Source organism: Gracilinanus agilis, chromosome 4 (genome assembly GCF_016433145.1).
Source record: "Gracilinanus agilis isolate LMUSP501 chromosome 4, AgileGrace, whole genome shotgun sequence".
Taxonomy (NCBI): Eukaryota; Metazoa; Chordata; class Mammalia; order Didelphimorphia; family Didelphidae; genus Gracilinanus; species Gracilinanus agilis.
The window spans coordinates 242,018,855-242,036,238 of NC_058133.1; the positions used below are offsets into that span (position 1 = coordinate 242,018,855).

The 17,384-nt window shown below is 37.7% G+C and overlaps 1 pseudogene; it reads left to right on the plus strand.

The window, feature by feature from the left end:
- The first annotated feature begins 4,505 nt into the window (after positions 1-4,505).
- The window catches only part of LOC123244120, a 36,094-nt pseudogene continuing 23,215 nt past the window's right edge, over positions 4,506-17,384 (plus strand).

The window sequence follows — 17,384 nt, forward strand, 5'->3', positions numbered from 1 at the left end:
ATGCTCTCTTCCTCTCCTTCTTATAATAGTATTTGTCCCCTCTCCCTCCCATGCCCTCTTTGTGTGTAATAGAATATTCTATTTTCTTATTCACTCAAGTTTCTCTTGGTGTCCCCTACTATTCACCCCCTCTTTCCCATCCCCCATGCCATCCTAGATTATTTAGTGTTCCACCCTCACCCTGTTAATTATTCTTCTGATTACTATAATAGTGAATATTATAATAGTGAATAGAGTTCACTACAGAGAATTAAATATAACATTTCTCTACATAGGAATACAGATAATTAGTTCTCGCTGAGGCCCTTAAAAAGGCAAATTTAAAAATTATAAGTTTTCTTTCTTTCCCCTCTGTATCTTATTTACCTTTTCAGGTTTCTCTCGATTTTTGTGGTTGGATATCAAACTTTCCATTTAGCCCTGGTCTTTTCTGTGCAAATACCTGGAATTCTTCAATTTTGTTGAATGCCCATACTTTCCCCTGGAAATATATAGTCAATTTTGATGGGTAGTTGATCCGTGGTTGCAGGCCCAGCTCTCTTGCCTTTCTGAATATTGTATTCCACGCCTTGCGGTCTTTTAGCGTTGAGGCTGCCAGATCCTGTGTGATCCTGATTGGTGCTCCTTGATATTTGAATTGTTTCTTTCTGGCTTCTTGTAAGATTTTTTCTTTTGCTTGGAAACTCTTGAATTTTGCAATGATATTTCTTGGTGTTTTCCTTTCTTGATCAAATACCGCAGGTGTTCTATGAATCCTTTCAATGTCTATATTGCCCTCTTGTTGTAGGACTTCAGGGCAATTTTGCTGAATTATATCTGTTAGTATGGAGTCCAGATTTCTATTAATTTCTGGTTTTTCTGGAAGACCGATTATTCTCAAATTGTCTCTTCTAGACCGGTTTTCTTGGTCTGTCACTCTCTCATTGAGATATTTCATGTTTCCTTCTATTTTTTCAGTCTTTTGGCTTTGTTTTATTTGTTCTTGTTGTCTTGAGAGATCATTAGTTTCTACTTGCTCAATTCTAGCCTTTAGGGATTGATTTTCGGCTATAATCTTTCGGTTTTTCGGCCATAATCTTCTGTTTTTCTGCCATAATCTTCTGTTTTTCGGCCATAATCTTCTGGTATTCCTTTTCAATCTGGTTATTTCTGGTGTTCAATTTCTGAGCCTCACTTTCCAATTGCATGATTCTACCTTTTAAACAGTTATTTTCTTGCCAGATCTCTTCCATTTTCCTCAAAATCTCAGTTTTGAACTCTTCCATAGCTTGTGAGGAGTTTTCCTTATTTGAGGAGGGTCTGGATGCTTGTTTGTTCTCCTCCTCTGTTTGCTCGGTTGTCTGGATTTTCTCTGTGTAAAAGCTGTCGAGCGTTAAAGACTTCTTTTTCTTGTTGTTATTCTTTCTCTTCTGAACTTCCTGAGGCTGAGTAGCCATTGTTAGCCCAGCAGCTTCTCAGATTTATCCTCGCGCTAAGTGTCTGTCCGCGATCTATTGGCTCCTGAGGTCTGAGTTCTGGTTTTTTCCAAGGTCAAGCCCCCTGGTGGACCCCCTTGCTTGATCCTCTGCAGGAGGTTCCTTTACAAGTCTCAGGGCGCTGCTTCCACAGTCGTATACCCGTCCACACTGGTTCCCCACTTAGGCTTTAGTTCCTGGCTGTGTCTTCCTCCACCCACGCCTCCGCAGTGCCTGCGCTCTCAGCCTGCGCGTTGCGCCCAGCGTCCTGCTCCCGCGCTCAGATTTCGCCTGCGTTTTTTGGCTTAATGGGGTCCTAAGTCTTGCTGCTCTCAGGAACAGGCCCCGGAGCTGCCAATGACTCGATGGGTGCTCCAAACTTGCTCTATTTCTTTTTAGCTGGCTTCGGAGCTATAGGTGTTGTGTGTGGAGAGGTTGGGGGTGGGGTGGCTGCTCAGCCCGCAATTTCGTGAGGGCTGTTTCACCCCTTTATAGCATGGAAATGCCTCGATTCCACGTACCTTCCACGCTGTGCCCTGTTGTGGGGGTTCCTCTGTTCGTCTGGACTTGTTTTTATGTCCCCTTGAGGAGTTTTGTGTGTTTCAGTCAGGAGAGGTTAAGAGCTGCTTCTTACTCTGCTGCTATCTTAACCCGGAACTCCTTCCTGTGAATTTTTAAAAAAGTGTTTGAGGGGAAATTATCTGCCTACATTTTCTCCTCACTTATTTTATAGTGAAAAACTCTTGAGCTTGGGAATAGTTACAAAAAAAACTATGCAAAGGATTGATTTGTGGACACATGGATTTTGTTGATAGATTCAAACTCTCCTCAACCCTCCTATAGGATAAACAATTGCTGTGGGCCTCTTGGCTTTGGAAGGGAAGTTTTAAAGGCCAAAGTACTTTGGTTAAGTGAATACTGGATTTTAATTACATTCCAGCAAACTCCTGTTCAAAAAACCCTTCTGAGAGGAAAGATGTCTAGAGGAGTCTTTGGAACAAAGAGATCTTTTGGAACATTCTGACATATTTATTAAGGAAAGAAAAAAAGTTGGGGTGAAAGTGTGGTGTCAAGGGAACTAGCAAAAATTAAGACTGGCCAGATACTTATGAGAAGTTAGATGATGAGATTTTATTGCTATTGATTAAAAAAATATTAACTTAGGATAAAATTTAGGGCAATCAATCTTTTGAAGGGGGAGTCACTAACATATCTCTAAATCTGAATTGATCTTTTTGCTGAGATTTACTTGCAGTTACTAAGAGCGATCTACTTAATAAACCACTAGCCACTCCCATCTATTTCAGAGTACTGAAGAATTCCCGGCCCCCCCCCCAAGAGGAAAGATGGATTAATACAAAGCTAGAGCCCTACTTTTGTTTTTGCTTTAGTGGTTAAGAAACAGAAACAGAAATATAATTTAGATAGAAGTCTTCTAAATGTGACCATTAAGAAGGTGCCTTTTTGCTATTTCAGTTGTCAAGGAGAACCAAGAATAGAGTGAAAATTTCATATCTCTTTTAAATTTAAGCAAAGAAAAGGCACACCCTGAGACAGGTTTCCATTTCTGTCCTTAAGAGAGGCAGACAGGTTAAAAAAAAAAGATAATTCCCAAATTAATCTCAGTTGCTGAATAGTGAACTGATCAATTGATTTCCTCAAAGATGACTTTTCCCTTGCAATTTAAAAAATCAAGAAAAGCTCCTCCCCAGTACTATGAAAAATATTTTCTATGAGTCTGGTAGATTTTTCTCAAAGTGAAAAATAATTGTTTTTCAAAATATTGACTGAGAAAGGGGTTTTACTTAATTTAAAGCTCCCAATTAATAAATATATCACAATCATCTTTTTCCAATGAATGTGGAAACTTTTAACTCTCAAAAATGAGACATTATGTTTTCATTCCTTTTATTTTCCTTACGCTCCTAACCCTCAGCCATCATCACCCATAATCTTGGGGACTATATCATTGTTTTGCTAGGAGATACACGCCCTCACAAAGAATTGTTGGTTGTTTTTTTTTTTTTTTTTTTTTGGTTTGTTTGTTTGTTTAGTTTAGTTTGTTTTCATTGCCAGAGATTTTCAATTAGGATTTGTATCAAAGACACCAGAACCCAGCAGCTGGTTCTCAGCATCAAAATGTTTTTCCAGCACTTAGTTTCGTATACAGACTTTTCTCATCCTATCCTAGATCCATCTCTAGTTGGTAATTTACACCTTCCTTTCTCCCTCCATCCCATCCCGCTGCAGCGGAACATCTGGGTGCCTGGGAGGGAGAATGCAAGAGCAAGCAATATTCTATTCGGTCTCTCGCCTCCAAAATGCCCAAGGGAAGATGAGGAGTCGAGAAAGAATGAACTGATTCTGACAATTTTCTCCCTAAATTCCCTTATTCATGCCTACTCGACCCTCTTCGCCAACCCTGTCCTCAACCCCAAACACACTTCATTCCTGTCACTGGTGTAGTCTTTCTCCCATTCCCCTCTCCATGCCCTTGACCAATGGCATTCTTCTCATTTCTCTGTCAACCGCCAGCTCTTGCCACACCTCCAATTCCAGAGAGCTGGTTGGTTGCTTTCTCTATAAACTTCGTGTTTTCTTGGTACCCTAAGATTTTCTGGTAGGGTCGGTAGGCCTTTTAGTTTGGGAAACTGGCTCCTCCCACCTTTACTCTCTACTCTCAGAGTTATTCTCCCCTTTTGCTTCATCTTCTAGCTATCTGAAGCACCCAGACAGAGTCAGTAAACAGCGAGGATTTTTCAAGAAAACTGCTTTCCTTGCTCTCCATTCCCCGGCAGCGGCAGAGGCTGCAACCACAGTTTGAGTTGTGAATTATCTTTGAAAGCCAGTGTTGCCTGTTTTATCCTTTTAATCCTTTCGGCTTCTTAGCCCCTGCCACATTTTTTTTTTTTTTTTTTTTTTTTTGCCTCAGTTTTGAAGGTGCCTTTCTTTTCCCGTCAAAATATCCAGAGCGACTAAAAGCTGTGGCTTTCATCACTTGGAAAAGCATTAGCCCCTGTCAGTCAGTAGGTCTGCAGGGCTTGAGCTAACGCAGTAGTGCTTGTTGTAGACCAGCTGATTCTGCCAGCTCTAGCTTCTTCAGTGGTTCAGCCAAGAAGAAACTGCCGCAGGCAGTCATCATAGGAATGAAGAAGGGTGGCACCAGGGTGCTTGCTGGAGTTTCTATGGGTGCACCCTGACGTATGTGCAGTAGGCACCGAACCCCATTTCTTTGACCGCAGCTACAAGGGGCTCATCTGGTACAGGTAACAGACGTCTGAGCTCAAAAGTGGGTGGTGGAGAACAGTAAGGAGAGTAGTATCGGGTTGGGGTGGGAGAAAAGGGACTGACTTCCCCAATTGAAATGTTCAGGTTTGGTACGTTGCCAGAAAAATGTAGTTCTGGATCAAAGCTGATCCCATTACTTGGGGATATGCTAGCAGTGTGCTCTTCAGGCACATGCTCTTCCCCCTACTTCTCCCCTCTCCGCCCCATATTCCAGAAAGAAACTTTTCAATGTGGCTACCTCTATATATTTCGGTCTGAAAAGCCCGTATCCTCTTTCAAGAAGCCCGAAAAAAAGTATCAAACTACTAATGGGTAGAATCAGGATTTCAAACGGCACAATGCTAAATAGAACATTCATTCTCTTCACCAAGAAAAATTTTTCCAGGATAACGCTACAGAAAACGGCGAGCTTTGACCCTTTTTACAAAATCAATTTGAAAGGAAAAAAAAAAAAACCAAACCCCAAAACATCTTGTATTGAAGGAGAGAGTGAACTGCAGTAGCACAGTTGGAATGAACTGCAAGATCGAAGATTTGGTGTCTCATACTAGTGGAGTAATCAATTCCAACTGTTCCATTTGAAGTCATTATTCATTCCTGACCTATAAATTTCAGAGGTCCTCCGGTACCTGCCTCAACCAGATTCGTTCCTCTGTCAGCAAATGCGATGGAACCTGCAGAGGACTTATGTTAAATAATTTGGGTTTGGTTTGGTTTGGTTTTGAGATAGTTCTTCCTGACAATCTCTGAAGGGGTTTTGAATCCACTTTACTTCAGCCTGGAACCCTGGGTGTTTGGCTCTGACTCAGTGGACTGCCTCCTCTTCTTGCTGCCTGGAGCTGAGACTATTCCAAGTAGTCAGCACCTACCTGTGTGGAGGAGTGCTGGTCTCTATTGGAGAAATCTACTCAGTGTAGTGGAGAGGGCTCTTCACAGAAGAAAAACGAATGTAATTAGCCTGCTACGTAGGGCTGTTTTAAATTAGTCTACAAAGCCAAGGACCTGAAGAACATAAACCCGTTGGTAAGCAACTAATGAGCATTCTTTTCTAAGCATTTTGTGAGAATTCAATAAATAAATATCTTCCTAGTCGTTGGTGGATTAAGAAACATGTTTGTCTGGGTGGTGCGCAGATCTCGATTTTCAGGCTTCTAGGGCAGAAGAAACGTGGGTGAACTCTGCATGATTTAGCCGACAGCTTAGACCACCTGAAGTGACTCTTGCCCTATCTCATTTTCCCCACCTTTTCCCTCTCCCCTGGCTTTGATGGCCTGAGTTTCTGAGCTCCTGGCATAGGTTCCGGCTTCGTGGTCCCAGATGGATTAAGGGTCCCATCTACTGCACTCAGCCTTTTTGTGGGGGCTTAGTTTGCAGAACTAGATAAACAGTGGGAGAAACTGTTGACCTGGCAAAAGGCAGATTCTACAACTTGAATCTGGCATGTTTTGCTTCCTTGTCTCACTGCCTCCCCTCCCACCCTCAATTCATCCTGATTCTAGCAGATCCTGATTCTATTTACAAAGAAGAGTGATAAGGGCTAGGCAAATTGGGGTTAAGTGACTTGCCCAGGGTCACACAGCTAGGAGGTATCTGAGGTCAGATTTGAAGCCAGAACCTCCCATCTCTGGGCCTAGCTCTCAATCCACTGAGCTATCTTGCTGTCCCTTATAAGTAATATTTTAACAGGTTTCTTGAAGATTTTTTTAAATACAAAAAACACAAAGAATTTCACCCAGAAAAATTAATAGCTAAAAATTGCAAGCTATCTCCTATGTTTCAATTTCATTACATACTGATAAAATTGTATTTCCTTTTCTTTTCTGATGACTGCTAAAATCCAGTTTATAAATCATCCTTATTCATAAACTAAAGCAAAAGCAGGATTTAATTTGATATAATTTGCATTTTACCAAGTTTGGAATTTCAATAAGTGTAACTCACAGAACTTCTAAAAGAAGATAAAAAAAGAAATAAAAACTATCATGAAATGAGCTTTTAAGATCTATTAGGAAGATAATGCATTGTCTCTTCACTTTGAATAGAGAAAATATACATAAAGCAGATAAAACAAGGCTTACACTTGAATATGTGTTTATTTTTAGTCATTTGATTATATTCATGTTTCATCAGGTTTCAATAGACCTAATTTGTGATGTTGTGGAATTTTGAAGGAAGTGGCTTCCTAAGCTAGGCTAGAGACCTGGGGAGAGTTGACTCTCAACAAGACAGATGGCTAATATTATTTCTCTTTGGAGGTCAGGAGACTGTCTTAGTTTTCAACTCTGCTTCAAGAATGCTGTTTGATATGACTTGACATATGAACTCCACACTTTGCTTAAAGAAACTACTTTATTTACCTGCATCAGATTTCACAGCCTCACCTGTTAAGCTGAACTTTCCAAGGTTATCCCTACTTGGGACTGATTTACTTGTTTCTAGTGTTATTTAGAGTGATATTTTCTTTATGATACCAGCTATTTGGTTATCTGTTTTTATTTTTCATCAGAATAGTCATTTCTTTTATTAGTTTAAAAAGAAATTCACCTAGTTGTACTTATAACTTACTTATTTTAGTTCAATTAATAACTAAAGAGATTTTTTTTTTAAACTTCACATTTGTTTAGTTAGAATTCTTCTATTTGCTACTTTTTAAATTGCATGCCAGATTCATTATCTATTCTTTCTTTTGTGGATAATGGAACTTAGACATATAAAATTCCCATTAAAGACCTCTTTGGCTACATCTAAAAAGTTTTGGTATGTTGTCTCATTGTTGTAATTTTCCTTCACAAAATTAGATATTGCTTCTAAGATTTGTTTTCTTTAACTCATAAATTATTTAGAATTAAATTAGTTTCTAATTGATTTTTTTTTCTTAAAGGCCCCTTCATGGATATAATTTTTATTCCTTTATAGTCAGTAAAAGATATATCTGGTAATTCTTTTCTATATTTGTCTGTGATTTTTAAAAACCTAAAAAATTTTATTTAAGTACCATACACACCTGAGGAATATTCTATTTCTAATTCATTAACTTTTCCAAGATTCCATTCAAATTCTTAACTTCATTTTTTTTATTCAGGAGCATGTTAATTTTTCCCTAATTTCAGGGAAAACATTTTTTTAACCTTTGATTTTTAACATTTGGAGTTCTAAAGTCCACTGTCTCCCTAAATGGGTAATCAAACATTTTTCCATATCAGTCCTTTTGCAGAAAGATCAGAAAGCAAAACAAAACACAAAGAAAATAAAGTTTAAAATAGTATATACATTAATCTGCCTTCAGATTCCATTATTTATTTTTCTGGAGACAGATAAGCATTTCCATCATGAGTCCTTTGGAGTTGCCTTAGAGTGCTGAAAATATCTAGGTCATTCACAGTTGGTCATCATACATTATTGCTGTTGCTTTGCATAGTGTTTTCCTGGTTCTACCCACTTCGCTTTGCATCATTCATATAAGTATTTCCAGGATTTTCTGATGTCATCCTGCTTATTATTTCTTATAGAGCAATAGTAGTTCACTACAATCATGTAGCACAACTTGTTCAACCATTTCCCAGTCAATGGACATCTCAATTTTAAATTCTTTGCTCCCACACAAAGAACTGCTACAAAAAGTTTTTGAACGAATAGGTTCTTTCCCTTTTTTTAGTGATCTTTTTGGAATAGAGACCTAGTAGTAGTATTGTGTGGGAGGTCAATAAGAGAAACAGACTCTTAAATAGATGAAAATCTGAGACTCCTCTTTTGACCCCTTTTATGATCCACACCTTTTCTTATTGAAAAACATTGTAACTTCTAGGAAAACTTTTCACTCATCAGAGTGAAGCTGCAGCTGTGGGTATATCTCTCTAACTGCTACAGGCATCCCAAGGTCACGGAGTGGCAAGCTCAGGCAAAATAACTTTTAGATAAAGTGAGGCTCATTTTTAACCTTGAGACTTTTTTTCTCATCCAGCATTATCTTCATAAGAAAATTCTTTGTAAAACTATAACTTTATTGTGCTTTGATGTGACATAATTTGTGTTTCTGCGCAAATGTGAAGTTTCAGGGGGGTTCTTTTGTGTGAAATGAGTCTTGAAGTATATATAATCATGCTGTAAGAGAGAGAGAGAGCAGAGAAGCAGCTATGAGCTAACAGAAAGATCTCCCGTGTCCCGTTACTTCCTTTTCAACTAAGCTGTCTTTATCAGATTATCTGGAGATGATAGATAGATCTCGAGATCATATTAGTCAATCTGATAGGTGTTAGTGGGTACAATTTGCTAACCACTGGTGATTTGGAGCACATTCATGTGACAATGGATAGCTTTAATTTCTTCTTCTACAAATTGCTTATTCAAATCCTTTGACCATTTCTCAATTAAGGAATGACTTGTATTCTTATAAGTTTTACTCAGTTCTCTATATACTTGAGAAATGAGGCATTTGTCAGAGACAAAGATGCCTTTTTTCTTTGTTTTTGAGATTTAATTCTAAAAATATCTATAGAACTTCTGTAGTCCAAGCATTTTGCTAGACCTTCATAACAGAAAGACAAAAACAAAATGATTCCTACCCTCAAGGAGGTTACCAGAGAGAAACATCATGAAAAGCATATACAAAACATACACAGAGTAAATATAATTTGTAGGAATGGAAGAGGAGAACACTAAAAATAGGGGAAATCAGGAAAATATCTGAGTTGTGCTTTGTAGGAAGCTAGGGAGCTAGGAAGCTACAAAATAACAAAGGGAAAAAGTAAAATATTCATTTTGATGCCTAAAATTGTAATACTTAGCAATATTTTCTAGATTATTCCTGACAGTGCCATTTATGTCCATGCAAGTCAGAAGAATTTTCTAATAGTTGTAATAAGTCTTGGGAGGCTTTGTCACTTCCAAATAGTTGCCTCAGAAGCTCTCTGCTGAATTTTACCAACCACTTCTATTCATAACTTTTTGGCTTTTAAAGCCCTTCACAATCCAGTACAAACCTACTTTTCTAGTCTTAATGGAACATTACTCTCATTTATGCACTCTATATTCTAGCCAAACTGGGTTTCTTTCTGTTCTCTTCATATCCTACATTCCATTTCTGATTTCTATGCTTTTGCATATATTGTCTCTTATTCCTGGAATGAACTTCCTATTCACTTCCACCTCATAGAATCCTGAGATCCTTTCAAAGGTCAGTTTGAGTGTCTATAGGAAGCTTATCCTGGAAATTTCTTTGTATATATTTTTCATATATATACATATATATATATATGTATTTAATTTTCCATATACATGTTTTTCCCCTCCCAGTAGACTATAAGCTCCATGAGGGTAGGGATTGTTTTGTTTTTATCTTTTTATCCATGCCATATGCTAAGTACATAATAAATGTTTGTTTATTTGATTGAATTATTCTAACCTTTCTTGGAAATTTTCTTGTTGGAAGATTTGTGGATTCACAGCATTATTCATTTCTTAGACAAAAAGCAACCACTTTTTTTGAGATCTTGGTTCCAAAAAGAACTCATATTTATTTCTTAGATCCAAGTGATCAGTAGCCTTTTTTCTTTTTTTTCCCCCTCACTCTCACATTTTCTCACTCTGATGACACAGATCTTCCTTTCCCTCTTCATATTCTCTTCTTTGTATATAGAAAAATAATTGATGATAATAATACCTTGGATCTTTCACATTCATAAGATACAATTCTTTTTATAAGAATTCCATCCCTGCTCTTAATAAAATGTCTTTTTATTATTAACTTAATCTCAAGCAATAATAAATGTTTCAATAGACAAAGAAGATTGTATATAAAATTGCAAACATCTGTTACATAAGGTTTTTTAAAATTTCTATTAACTTTAATAAAGTGGTAAAGATTGCTCTTCTTATCTTCTACCTTTCTATCCTGGCACCTCTTATTTGAACTAAAACATCCCATGTTCCTTCTTCACTAAGATGTTCAACCTACAAGTCCCACCCACTTCCTCAGATGAAGACCGGCTCCAGTGCTTTTTTCTCTACCACTTTTTATTATCTCACCCCTTGCCAAGCCTGGCCCATCAATACATAATTCTGGAATAATTCACCATTTGCTTACTATCTTTTGTGTTTACTTCAGGACTCTGCTTATTACTAATGCAATTTGGAACACTATGAATTGATGTTCTTTACCAATGTTATAAGGAATTATGGGGACAAAATGGAAATCATCTTGAGTGACAGGATCGTTGGTTGAAGACCTTGGAATGCACCCAGGTGGCATGAGCCAAGGCCAAAAGACAGTTGGAACCAACTCTATAGATACTCATCATGCACAGCAGAGTTCATTCTGGAGCATTCTTGGGTGGAGGGAGGTTCAAGAGGGCGGGTAGGCATCTGTACCTGCGATCAAGTTTCCTTGCCTAAGAGACCTAGAGAACTATCATACCTGCTGTCAGTAGAGCCGAGAGAAAACAATATTACAACCATCTAGGAAGAACATCAATAGCCTTCCCTATCCTTTGGTTTGGCTCTGGCCAGGTCAAGCCAGGGTTACTGAGAGGGTGAAGAAGCTCTAGCCTATCATTTACCTAGAAGCATGTACAATTTTGATCATCCACTTTAGATTTAGCTTAGATTTTGCATCCCTGAAACCTCTTACCTCATTCCTTGTTCCTGATCCCTTGTTAAGTGAGAAATAAACCTTGTTAATAAGTTCAACCAAAGATTGGAGTACCTTTCCTAATTAGTGACCATCCAAAGCTATTAGAAAGGGGAACCTTAATTCATGCAGTCAGAATTTCAGCGTTATCCATGTAGCATTAACACCAGCTCATACCGAAAACAAACCCAACCCCAAGTCAAGAGGCTAAAGCGGTTGTCAACACACTCCTAACTCCTTGGTTACTTGACTTGGGCAACTGTTAAGGGAGACAGCTTGGCTAGGTTAGTCCAGCAGAGCCTGTCCAACTGAGGGGAGCACAGCCTTTTCTATAATCCAGTATTATAAAGCTGCTGTTGCCTTATTGTGCTCCCCCCCACCCTCCCACCCCCGTGTCTCTCCTGTGTTTTTTAACACCAACAATTGTTTCTGGTCACCACATGGCATTCCTTGTAAATTTGTTGGCTCATTTTCTGTATTGACTATTATAGATTTTCTACTCTTTCTTTAAGCCTACATCTGTTATCCCCCTGAAAGTCCTCTTGGCTTAATAAAGGGCTTTTGATTGATTGGTTTGATTTATGTTGCAGTCTCCTCACATTCTCCAAATCTCTCTCCATTACTCTCTGCTTGATACTCTTTGTTAGTTTTTTAGACTGTTGTGTTCAGTGTCTCAGCTGTGTAATATTACCAACAGAATATTTGTATTAAATAAAGATGGGACTTTATTTCTGGGAAGAGTTTGAAGTTATTAAAAGGGGTAGGAATCAAAATGGTGCCTTAGAAGCATTAAAAGTTGAGTCCTCTGTGAAAACCCTTCCACACCAATCAAAAACAAAGCATTTTGAGGGGGACACAAAACCAAATACAACAACTTAGAAGATATGCAGAGAAGGCTAAATTCTCTGGTTTAAGGAAAAGAAAGAAGGAAGGTCCCAGGACCCTTCCCCTTCTACAGTGCTGAGACTCCGGTGGTTGCTGGGATCTCTGGGTGAGGGCTCCAGTCCAGAAGGAGTGCCTTGTTACCATAGCTACTTGAGGCTCAGGGCTCTGACCACAGCTGGCAGGGAGGCAGCTGGAGGAGAGGGGCAGAGAGGAGGGCAGTCTGGTCACAGCCTTCAGCCACCACTCCTCTATTTTGAGCCTCTATCTCTGGAAGTTTGGGGCTCAGGGTACATCCAGCTCTGCAGGTCATCTCAACTAGCTTAATCCAGTCTATCAATAGTGCAGATAAGAAGCCTCCAGAGGGCAGAAAAGCTCAATATCCAACACCCTCTCCCACATACTGAGCTAACCACCCACCATAAGAATTCCACTGACTGGGATACCAGGGTGAAGGCTACAACCACAACAGAATGCCTTGGTACCACCACAGGAAGTTTAGGGCTCTGGCCAGGCAGCTGGCAAGGCTGGCAGAAAGGAGTGGAGAGGAGGATGAGGATAACTACCTTCAGCCTCCACACCTTCATCTACACCTTCAGCTTCTGCTGGCAACTGGGGAAGATCTGGTCTCTGGGTTCATTAATGCTCCATCAGCCTATCCTAGTTAATCAGCAGAGCAGAGAAGAAGACCCTTCAGGACAGAATAGCCCAAACCCACAGATCTAGCAAATAAACAGAGGAACAAAATCATAGTCAATGACTTGGAAGGGGGAAAGAGGGAAGAAGTAAAAAATATGAGTAAACAATAGAAAAAGAAAAAATAAATTACAATCGACAGCTTCTATTCATGTAAGGAATGGAGAACAAATGGAACAGAGGAGGACTAAGGAACACTAAGCAAAAACTCAGGAACTCCAGTGAATTGGGCACTGGCTTTGGAAGAACTCAAAACATAACTTAAAAAACAATTAACCCTAAATATTTAATTTCATTTAATGACTATGTAATAGAAAATTAAACCAGAACTAACACTTTCTCAGTTGCAGTACTTTACATTTCTTATCTGGGATTTTTTTTAATTAATAGAAATGACATGAGAATAATTTATTGAGTATAAAATTACATGAACCCAAGGTATTATCTCCAAATTTTGTGACAGCTCATTAAAGATTCAGTTTGAGTGATATAGTGAAATTTTGAAATTTCTCTTGTATTTATTTTGTAAATATTTTTCTGACCTTTTTGGACTGGAGTTTTGAAAAGCATGGGTGTCAATGCAAATGAATATGGGTGTGGATGTGTGTGTGTCTGTGTGTGTATATTATACATACTTGAAAGCATTTTCTAAACACAATCATAGCAATAACAAACACAGCCTTTAGTATTAAAGTGCTGTAATTTTCCCCAAAATTTTCCCATGTCAGCAGCTATGTAATGTTTTCATCAATCAGCATTTATTCAACATTCCAAATTTTTGTATATAATTAGATTGTTTCTTAGGTAATACCTGAAGAATAGATAATAAACTAATGATCTCTAAAAAAAAAAAAACAATTAAGAGAGGCTGAAGACAACTGGGAAAAGAACTTAAAAAATAAAATAGGTCATCTGGAAACATAGGCACATGAACTAAAACAAGAAAATAGTGCTTTAAAAGCCAGAATTGACCAGCTTGAAAATAAGACAAAGAAAGTGAAAGATGACCTACAAAGAAAAACAAGTCAAAAGGAAAAGGATGATAAAAAATCCAGGAATGAAATTCAGTGTTTAAAAATAAGAATCCCCAAACTAGAAGGAAATGACTTCATAAGGCAGCAAGAGTCTATAAAACAAAATCGAAAGAATGAAAAAATTGAGGAAAATATGAAACAACTAATTGGTAAAACCTGATAAGCTTTATCAACATATCAATATGTTTATATATTTATCAATATATCAGTGATATCTCATGGATAAGACCTGGAAAATAGGTCCAGGAGAGACAATTTAAGAATTATTGGACTACAGGGAAAATCATGACCAAAGAAAAAGCCTGGATATCATTCTACAGGAAATTACCCAAGAAAACTGCCCTAATATTCTTCAACAAGAGGGTAGAGATCAAAAGAATCCACAGGTCATTTCCTGCATTATTAAATCCCCAATTGACAATGCCCAGGAATGTTATAGCCAAGTTCAAGACCTTCCAGATCAAGGAAAAGATACTACAAGCTGCTAAAAAGAAACCATTCAGATATCATGGAGGCACAGTTAGGATAACACAGGACCTGACTGCATCCACACTGAAGGACTGGAAGGCATGGAATATGATATTCCAGAAAGCAAGGGAACTGAGTCTACAACCAAGAATTAACTACCCAGCAAAATTGACTATATTCTTGCAGGGGAAAAATATGGTCATTTAATAAAATAGAAGACTTCCAAGCATTCCTAAAGAAAAGACATGATTTAAACCGAAAATGTGATGCCCAAACACAGAACTCAAGAGAATCATCAAAAGGTAATTAAGAAAGGGGGAAAAACATTTTAAGGGACCCAGTAAGTTCAAATGATTTATATTCCTATAGTAAAAGATGATATTGGTAACTCTTAAAAATTGTTATTATCATTGGGGTAGCTAGAAGAAGTATACTTAGAGGGTATAGTGACAAACTGTATAGGATGAAATTTCAAAAAATATAAAAAACTAGAGGTAAAAAAGAGGATAATACTAAGAGAAATGGGAAAAGAGACAAAATGGGGTAAATAAAGAAGTGCAAAGGGGGAGAAGGGGAGAAGACCAATAAAATGGAAGGGTGGAAGAGGTGGGTGACAGGTAATACTTAAATCTTATGTTCATTGAAATTGACTCAGAGGGGCAGCTGGGTAGCTCAGTGGAGTGAGAGTCAGGCCTAGAGACGGGAGATCCTAGGTTCAAACCCGGCCTCAGGCACTTCCCAGCTGTGTGACCCTGGGCAAGTCACTTGACCCCCATTGCCCACCCTTACCAATCTTCCACCTATGAGACAATACACCGAAGTACAAGGGTTTAAAAAAAAAAGAAATTGACTCAGAGAGGGAAGAACAATAAGATCCACTGGGACAGAGATGTATTATGCCTTCTACAAGTAGAAGGGTAATAAATGGCTGGTGGGCATGTAACATAAAAAACTAGAAAGAGAACAAATTAAAAATCCCCAGATAAAAACTAAATTGTAAATCATAAAAATCAAAGGAGAAATTAATAAGATTGAAAGTAAAAGAACTATTGAACTAATAAGTAAGAATAGAAGCTGGTGCTTTGAAAAAAGAAATAAAATAAAGTACTGGTTAATCAAATGAAGTTATTACAAGTTTCGCAGTTTCCTAAAGGCAAACCAATTTGCTCTCCCTCCTTTTCTTTAATTATGGGTTTAATTTCTTATATCTTTGTAATATCTATCCCAATATATCTTTTAGTGATAGAGAATCCTTCTATTTGAGGTCTTATACAATGTCTTTCATATTTTTGTTACTTATAAACCTCTGCCTCCAGCCTTACTTTTTCATCAGGTTAGTGTTGTCTTTTCTCTGACATCAAGGGACATCTAAATTTTACCAGCCCCCAAATTATTTTACATTATTCTTTTCCCACCCCTATCTTCTACCATCTTCCTTGAATAATATGTGGGAAATTGAAGTTAAGGATAATAAGTGTAATAGCAAATCAAGGACCCTGGCAAATACCTGTTGAGAATGAGATTAGGTGAAATGGAATTTCTAATTGATATTTCAAGTCAGATCTTGTAAAGTGGATATTTCTTAAGTCAATTGATTACAAGTTTACCTTTCACAAATACAAATGGATTGTATTTGTTTTTGCAATGTGGATGTGGCTTCATAGTGATACCTATATTGCATCAAGTTTCATTATTTTAAAACATTATTTTATTACTATATTTAATGTCACCTACATTTCACATTATATTTCTCCCCCTTCCCTTCCTTGGACCACCACTTATAATAAACATTTTTCAAAAGATATAGATATCCAACCACAAAAATCAAAAGAAACATAAAAGGTAAATAAGAAACAGGGGAAAGAAAGAAAACTCATATTTTTTAAAATTGCCTCTTTAAGGGCCTCAATAAGATCTAATTATTTGTATTCCTATATGGAGAAATGTTATGTATAATTCTCTGTAGTGAACTTTATTCACTATTATAGTATTCACTATTATAGTAATCAGAAGAATAATTCATAGGGTGAGGGTGGAATACTAAATGGTATAAGATGATATGGGAGATGGGAAAAGGGGGGGATAAATACTAGAGGACACCAAGAGAAACTTGAATGAATGAGAAAAATAGGATAATCTATCACACATGAAGAGGGCATGAAGCATTAAGAGGTAATATTTAAACCTTACTCTCAGTGTAATCAACCCAGAGAGGGAAGAGTAGCTATATTATCCATTGGGATATAAAACTATATCTAACCCTACTGAGAATGTCAGAAGGGATAAACTAAGGGGAGCAGGGGAGTGGGGAGATCAAAAAAGGGAGGGGAGAAGAAGTGGGAGGGAATTCATTAGGCCTTAAAAATAAAGAGAGTGGAGTAATAAGGGAGGGGGTAGAAAGGGAGGGGATAAGGGTTACTGGCTTAAAGCAAACCACTGGTTTAAAAGGAAATAGTTTAAGAAGAAGGGGTAGAACTAGGAGAGGATACCAAAATGTTGGGGAATACACAACTGATAATTATAACTCTGAATGTGAATGGGATGAATTCTCTCATAAAATGGAAGCAAATAGCAGAGTGGATTAGAAACCAAAATCCTACCATATGTTGTCTACAAGAAACACATGAGGCGGGCAGACATACGCAAGTTTAAGGTAAAGGGCTTGAGCAAAATCTTTTGGGCATCAAATGAGAAAAAGAAGGCAGGAGTGATGATTATGATTTCTGACAAAGCCAAAGTAAAAATAGATATGATTAAAAAGGACAGGGAAGGTCATTACATCCTGATTAAAGGCAGTATAAACAATGAGGAAATAACATTGCTCGATATGTATGCACCAAGTGGCATACCAACCAGATTCATAAAGGAGAAACTGGTAGATCTCAAGAAGGAAATATATAGTAAAACCATACTAGTGGGAGATCTAAATATTCCTCT